At 37.0% G+C, this 8,018-nt stretch overlaps 1 long non-coding RNA gene across 1 annotated transcript; it reads left to right on the top strand.

Moving 5' to 3' along the window:
- Nucleotides 1–301: 301 nt before the first annotated feature.
- On the top strand, nucleotides 302–4,155 carry LOC144704537 (uncharacterized). The gene is made up of 2 exons (XR_013581833.1): nucleotides 302–1,624; nucleotides 3,058–4,155. It is a non-coding gene; the product is annotated as an uncharacterized LOC144704537 (long non-coding RNA).
- The last annotated feature ends 3,863 nt before the right edge of the window (nucleotides 4,156–8,018 follow it).

Below are 8,018 nucleotides of genomic sequence, written 5' to 3'. Positions count from 1 at the left end.
CTTCCAGGTTGATCAAGACATATGGGGGTGACTCCAGATGGCAGATCCTGGTTGGATGAGAGCCCAAGGTCGAGATCCAGGCCAGGATCCATGAGGTGGAACCCATCCATCCATCCATTCCAGCCCAAATCCAAGGGCTAGAGATGATTTGTAACAAACTCTAACCAACTCTAACCAACTTGTTCTGTTCCCTCCAAATTCGACCTGGGGGGAAAGAATATGGTTGGTTGGGGTCTGTTCACTTGGATTGAAGCTTCAAGAAATCAATCCTGGACGTTCATCCATGATCCAACCACCAAGAATGACTGAAACAAACACATGTACCCCTATAAAAGGGCCCCCCTCACCCTCTTTGAGGGCATCCAAGAATTGAGTATTGTTTTCTTTACTTTGTGTCTTTCTTGAGCTTGTTCCTGGGTCCATCTTCATTCAGAAGGTGCAAGGAGTCTTCTAGAAGCGTCCTGGATCTTGAAGCCAGTTGGTAGGGAGTTGGAGCAACAATCTTGGGCCATTTGTGGTGTGACAAAAAGGTTACGCTGTTCTTTCCACCCTATCTCCTTTTATAATTCTCTTAAGCTTCTTGGCTATACTTAGGCAGATAGCCAACGTCTCAAGCTTTCCAACGCCTACTCACACGTGTCAAACCGATATCTGGAACTCCAGATATCGTCGTTTTGGTCCATAGCACGTGAGAGGACCTCCGCGCGCGGCGGAGCGGCGAAGCCCAGCGCACAAGCAGTGGCGGAAGCGCCCAGGCTTGTGCGCTATCTCTCTCCTCTTCTTTTTTCCATTCAATTAATTCAGAATTTTTTATCTCTCTCTAGAGACGATAAAAAATTCTGAAAAAATTCTCAAAAATCATTTTCAATCTAAACTTTCTACGGAAATTCTTTTACACTTGGTAAAATTCATATCGTCCTTCTTAATTGAACATTTACCTTCATAATCACTAAAAGCTTTACAAAAAAGGTTATATGAATCTTGAACTTGCAATAACAGTTGAAAATCTTTCTAACTAACTACCTAGCTCCCTGAGGGATCGACTCTTACTAAAATACTACTAGTAAGGAAATTAAATTGTTGATTGGTACTTAACTATCCTTACAAACGACTCTCAATCAAATTGTACCCATTAGTTAGGACTAATCAGTCAGCCTCGAGAAAACTCTTTATTTTATGCTCTTTCTTTTGTTTTTTTTCCTTTTCTTTGTCCTTTTTCTTGTACAAGTGGCGTGGAATACGAAAGGTTCCAGCATGGAATATGAAAAAATGTGTAATCTAAGGCATTTTGACTTCTTAATGGGCACATAAAACAAGGACACTGACGAGGAGAGAGACAGAAACCAAGGGCTAGGATTGGCACAAATTCAAACGCTCATAACTTTTTCATCTTCCCCTCCGCTTTATATCCGTATCCTCTGATATATAAATAGAGGTCTGGATCATTATGAAATTCATCTTGAATGCTTCCCACATGTGTAGGCTGATTGAAAGATAGTGAGTTTTGAGATCCATCAAGAGTGTTCTTGGTGTCCCAGGGGTGTGGGGAGACGCATTAGAGAAGAGGGGGAGCTTACTGGCACTCGTAAATCACTGTGATTCTGGAAAAACATAAGGATCTAAGGTAAGTGTCTTCGCTTTACGTTGTCTCTTTCCCGACATCAAAGTTAACGTAGTTAGGGTTTATCATTGTACCTTCACTTTGATTTTACTCTCTTCTCTAGCCTCTCTATCCTCCCCATCATACCACTCCACATCCAACCACTATCCTCATTCATACCATTGTTCATTATCGTGTCTGTCACATTCACTTACTCTTTTCTTTAAGTTTAATAAACATATAAATTACGTATTTTTTAATCGATATCACTAGCTCATATCCTTGGATCTTGTCTTCACCTATCCTCCCGTTGATCATTACTAGCATAAGAAATTAATTCCTTAATCATCATTCCCTGTATATGATCCATACTCATCACTAATTAAGTATTCTTAAGTACAGTTAAATATATTTTTATCAAAAAATCTCAATTACCAACGATGAATTTAAACCCCTAAAATTGAGATTATCATAGACATTATTGCATCGCTGATGTGCGAGGTTTTGGATCTTGATGATGAGGTCCTTTAAGAATTTGTCCTGAAAATATCAGAAATATTCTTATACACTTGAGATGAATCTAGAAACATTGATGCATCCATATACATCTATCCACACCATCCATCCACATCCATTTACCTGGATATATTTATCAATATCTATTCATCCATGAATGTCCATTTTATCCTTCGTCTCTGTACTATTTGTAACATCCTTATCTTGACACCTATATCTACTATTACTATTCATCAGGTTATCATCTCACCATCATATTTCTCTCTATTTATTATATTATTAAATATCATCCCCTAATTACTATTTTAAAATTCATCAATTCCCTAATTATTACTCCCTATGAAGATGATCCTTGCTTGCCAATCGATAATCATATTTTTAAGAGTCAAGTTTTGATTAATTTTTTTGAATAATTTAATTATCCTGGAGAAATTTAAACCCCCAAATTTAAGTTCATCATTGGTATATTTCATACGTTTAAGAACCAAATAAAGTTTATTTAACCCAATCATTAGGTTCTATGAATGAGTTGCATAAAATGGGGTGCCAAGATACCCCTCATTCTCTAGATGATACAAAGGAGTAAGTCGACTGATGTGATTAAATTTTAGGTGGTTTTGATGCATAATTTGTTGATCAAAAATAAAATTCTGAATCCATACAGAGCTAGGATTAACTTTTCAAAGGGTTGGCTCCATCAAGCTATGTTGAATCAAACAAAGATAACTGTAAGAATTGAACGAATATTTATATCATTATAAATAAAAAATACTCTAATCCAGTTGATGGCCGACGTTGTCTAGGACGTCGTTCGATCGGCACCGAGTATGATGGCTCAGTACCAATAATAGATGGTGGTATCGATCGTCGACGGTGTCATCGTATGACGGATAAACCCTAACGGGCTGATGTAACTATGATGCAATGCATCCTACGTGCAGGTTCCGACTCGAGAGAGGCGCCAAGCTCCAAGCTTGGATTGGATTGCTGGGTGACTGTGACGGTTGCCTCGAACCTCGTTGGAGCGACAAGATGTCTACGGCCGAACGGAATCAATCTGTAGAGCTCACACGTGACGGACGGACTCGTCCGTACTGGTAAGACGCTCACTTGCTTCATGGTTTTCTCTCAATTGCCTCTCTCACCTACCTAGCCTAAGCGCGGTGGAGTCAAGACAAAAGCGTACTACAAGTGATAGTTAAACGAGTGACGGGAGAGGACGGCGTACCTTGTCTGCGCGGGACTCGTGGTGCAGAATTTGTCAACAGTCGGTGGCGGTCGGAGCGGGTGTGGCGGAGAAGCGCCGGAGAGCTAACGGCGGCTCGACTAGCGGCGTAGCGCAGGAGTTGTTGGCGGTACTTGGGGATGGAGGGACGTGGCCGAGGTACGGGCGTGGCGACCGCGGGCATGGGGCAAGGCGATGTCGTGTGTGGTAAGGCATAGACACGCGCATAGACAACGAGGCATGGGTGCGGGTACCTTCGGCATGGCGCGAGCAGCACAGACAGCGATCAGACGCGGGCGGTGCATCTCAAGCACCGACGACACGGCTGGGCAACAACTCCTTGTCGCGCAGTGGCAATGCGACACAAGCGCAGGCGTGAGCATGTTACATTGACGAAGTGCTGCGAGTAGTGTGGCGCGAGCAGCTCGGTGCAGGGGCCGATGCGTGCGTCCGACGTGAGCGGGCAACACGGGCGGAGTAGCAGGGCGTGGCTCTGGCTTGGGCCGGACGGTGCGACTTGGTTGGGTCAAGGTAGGATGGTTCAGGCGGCCGCTATGATTGGCCGTGGCCGGGACCGGCGTAAGGAGAGTCGGCTGGCAGTTGGAGAGGTGGGGGCAGGCATCTCCGCGTCACCGATGTGGGATCGAGTTTTTACCCCTCTATCCCATGATCCTTCCCCAATTTTCCTTTCACTGCCTCCTTCCCCCTCCTTTCTTCCTCCTTCTTCCTCTTCTTCCCATCCACTGTTTCCATCATATTCTTCTCTGAACAAAGGGGGTGAGACCAAGATAGAAAAAAAACAAACACTTAATTCTTCCTGGTCTAAGGAGGGTGCCCCCCTCTTCCCTTATAAAGGGGGAGGTTAAATGGGCCCCCTTAGTGGGTCAACAAAGGGAAAATCTGGTCCATTAGGGAGAACTTATAGAATGGGCCCCGCATTACAAATAGAGGTAAAATTAAAATGTAAAAAGAAAAGACAAGGGCAACAAGGGAGGGGGTCCAAATGACTAAGGACCCCTCCCCATGACGACAGAAGCAAGAAACCGGGGCGGATCGCAATGCGACGAAAACAAACCGACAGATATGAAAAAACACAAAATATGAGTAACAAAATGATGGAAATCATAATACGATAATCGAGCATCTTCACCCGGCTGTCAATGACGATGGCGAGCAGCACGGACGACGTCGTCAATGATCCTTGATGGTGTGAGCCATCACCAGTTTAATGAAAATAGATCTAAATTGAATTACAAATATGTCAAACAATTATTTGGCAACCCAACTAATGCCTTTGTGTTGAACAACTCAACTCATTTGATTTACCAATAATTTTTTTTTCATTTTTTATATCTTCATAAATTAGATTGTATAAAGATTGTAGATAGTGATTATATTTAAGTTTTTTAGTAAGAATAAAATCTATGGACAATACAAAACATCGAATTGTCCAAACATTGTCTTTAGATTAATTGAGTGAGAAAACATTAATACAATATAATAAAGGTTATATTTTCAGAAAGACATAGAGAGGATACTTATCATACTACTATGGGAATATTTAAAGAAGGCATGCAATTAATATCAAGTTTCCAACTTATTTCTTTAAAAGGAGACACAATTTAAGATGTTTGATAAAAGGTAAGAAGTTGACCAAGAAATTGATCTCAGCATTATAAAAGTTAAAAATTGGAAAAGAGGATTGAAAAGACAAAAAAGTTATTAAATTTGGAGGTTTGAGTACTGAGCATAGGCTATTAAAGTCAAGCAAAAATTTGAAGATCAAATCTCAACATAATTGATATGAATCTATAAGTGGAAATGGGACTAAAAAATTGCTAATGCTAATAATTGTGATATTTAACTCGATATCAAGTGAGAAATGGATTCAAAGCACGCAAAATTTGAAGAGAAATTGTGAGGATTTGATAAAATACTCTATAGTTTCTAATATAAGTAAAAATGTAGCTAATTATAAATAAAGATCAGCAAATATTACATCTTCCCAACCCAGAAAACCAATAAGTTTAAATTGTGAGAATTATGTCGTTGTTTGATTTTAAAAAAATTATAAACTGTTACTTAATAATTCTCGATAGTGAATGAGTATGGGTTGCCCCACAAGGAATGTATATTTGAGATTAAACTATCTCTAGATAGTTTTTTGGGTAGGATGAGAGGAGATACATATAGGTTACGAGGTAGTGATGCGATTAAGATGGTGAGATGAGAGGGATAGTACTAATTATTCAATGAGTGATGGCCATATCACCTTTCCTTATCATCCCACCATTCAAACTTCACACACACACAGAGATTCTTATCACCCTTCTGATGCCATCATGATCATTTTATTCCATCTTTCTTATCCCTCCTTATTCCCTTTTTACAAAACTATCACTTATCATGATCATCTTTATTATTTTATATTAATATCTTGTCTGACCTTTGAAATCACCATTTACATATTATTAAATTCCTGATAAATGTTGAGTGTGGAGAAAATCCTAACTCATAACTGGCTAGCCATATTATTGATTAAATTCAAAAAACCAAAAACACAGTTAACAACCCTAATTTTGCCTTTATCATATTTATGGCATGATTTATCCAACTCTAGGTTGCCATTAATTTTACCATCTTGTGTTTTCTTAGTCATCCTCCATCACAACTTTGTTTCAACATTGGCTCTTGTCAACAAACCTTTGATATCCTAGCTCAGATGATGAGACGATCACAAAATTTTCATTGTCATTTTTCTACAGAAATATGATCATAATCACAAAATTATCACTCTTATTCAAGCTCTAGAGAATGAAATTTGGTCAAAAAATATGAGTACTAATCTATTCAGTAGAATGATATTACTAGTAGCCCATAAAACATCTTAAATAGGCAGTAAACCAGAAATTATGGTTAATATTTAATATAAGGGTTATTATGTATTTATAATGTACTCTATGTGCACAGAGAGAGTAAGGTTGAATCCACAGGAAGCCAGTATTGAATAATTGGATTCTAATTTTAAATATTATTTTTAGGATTTTATATGTTTTCATGAATTAAAATTAATAAATCGAAGAAATAAAAATAATTTAAAATATTTATAATATAATGAGAAAATAGTTTTCATATTTTTAGCTAATTTATAAAAAATTATAATATAATTCTGGAATTGCAATTGAGTTTTGTGTTATTTGATCCTTCGGAGGAGTCGCGTGATGATTGATGGCATTGGCGCGAAGGAGTGAAGAAGATGAATGCAATACCACCACTTATTTTGATGGTGATGCTTGTAGATATGTGCCAATGAGCGTGGAGTGGGTTACTAGTATGGATTTACGCTATCTAGTGGGGAAAAGATGGAGGTACATACACATTGGCGAGTGGCAAGGCCAGTGGTGACATGCGTGATGGTGGACATATAGGCTATTGAGGATCATGATAAATGAGGAAAAAAATGAAGACATCTGTCTAAAAAAAGACAAAGATCATGCACAGTAACCTCATTGTCATGTCCCCAACAAGAAGAGTGGTGTTTTCTCTTCACATTTCTTGATCACATCATCAATCCTTCGCTCCTCTCTTAGAATGAAAGAATGGGCATGAGTGATATTTTGAATAAGAAAATCACTCCTCCAATTGTTATTAGGAAAAAAATCCACACGTTCCTTTTTAAAAAGATGGGAAGGGTCTATTTATATCATATAATATAGATGGATAGAGGGAGGTATATGAAGCTACGTTTAAGTTTCAATAATGAACTCTTGGATTGTTTGATATCTTAACTTAAAGTTGAATCATTCTCAACCATCTACATTCCTCTCTCTAGTTAATAGATGTGATGGATTGGCAGCGTGGCAAAAATTTTAAGAAGACAACAAAAATTCTAAAATATCCTTAAAGATAGTTAAATAAACATATTTTTGACTTATAAAATTATTTTACATAAGAATTTAATGTCATCAATTCCATAAAAATAACAATATCATTCTAAAATGAAGAAACCCCTAAAATATTTATTAATCCAAAATTATATATTATGACCTATAAAATTATTTTCTTCATGAATTTAATGTCATAAATTCCGTTAAATACCATAAAATCATAAAAATAAGAATATAATTCTGAGAATTCAAGTAACCCCTAAAAAATTAATAAATCCAAAAATATATAATATGACCTAAATAATTATTTTATTTGTAAATTAATTTCATAAAATTTCAATCATAATATGATTATAATAATACAACAGACCCCAAAAATATTTAAATGATTTATATTATAACATAAAATATTTTATTTATGACATGAATGTTAGAAAACTATGTTAAAATACAATAAAATCGAGAAAATCAGAAATCCATTCTAAAAATATAATAAAACATTTTAGTATTTAATGAATTTCATTTATAATGATTTTAATGAAAATAAATACATAAATATATGCAATTATTACTAGAAATATCATCTTATTTACGGTATTTAATAGATGGATTATTGGATCAGTTCTTATATGCTTGATTTTAATAGATGGATCATTGAAAACCTTTTATTTTAGTTATTTGAGCATATGAGACTTCCTGAGGAAGCTCTTCACACAGGTGGGAAAATTCTCTGAACTTAATTATGCAACATACATGCGTTAATCTATGATCATTGCTTCTGTGATCCAGA

Source organism: Wolffia australiana, chromosome 6, assembly GCF_029677425.1.
Source record: "Wolffia australiana isolate 7733 chromosome 6, ASM2967742v1".
Taxonomy (NCBI): Eukaryota; Viridiplantae; Streptophyta; class Magnoliopsida; order Alismatales; family Araceae; genus Wolffia; species Wolffia australiana.
Note: the sequence above shows the minus strand (reverse complement) of the source record. Positions and strands in the feature narration are given on the sequence as shown.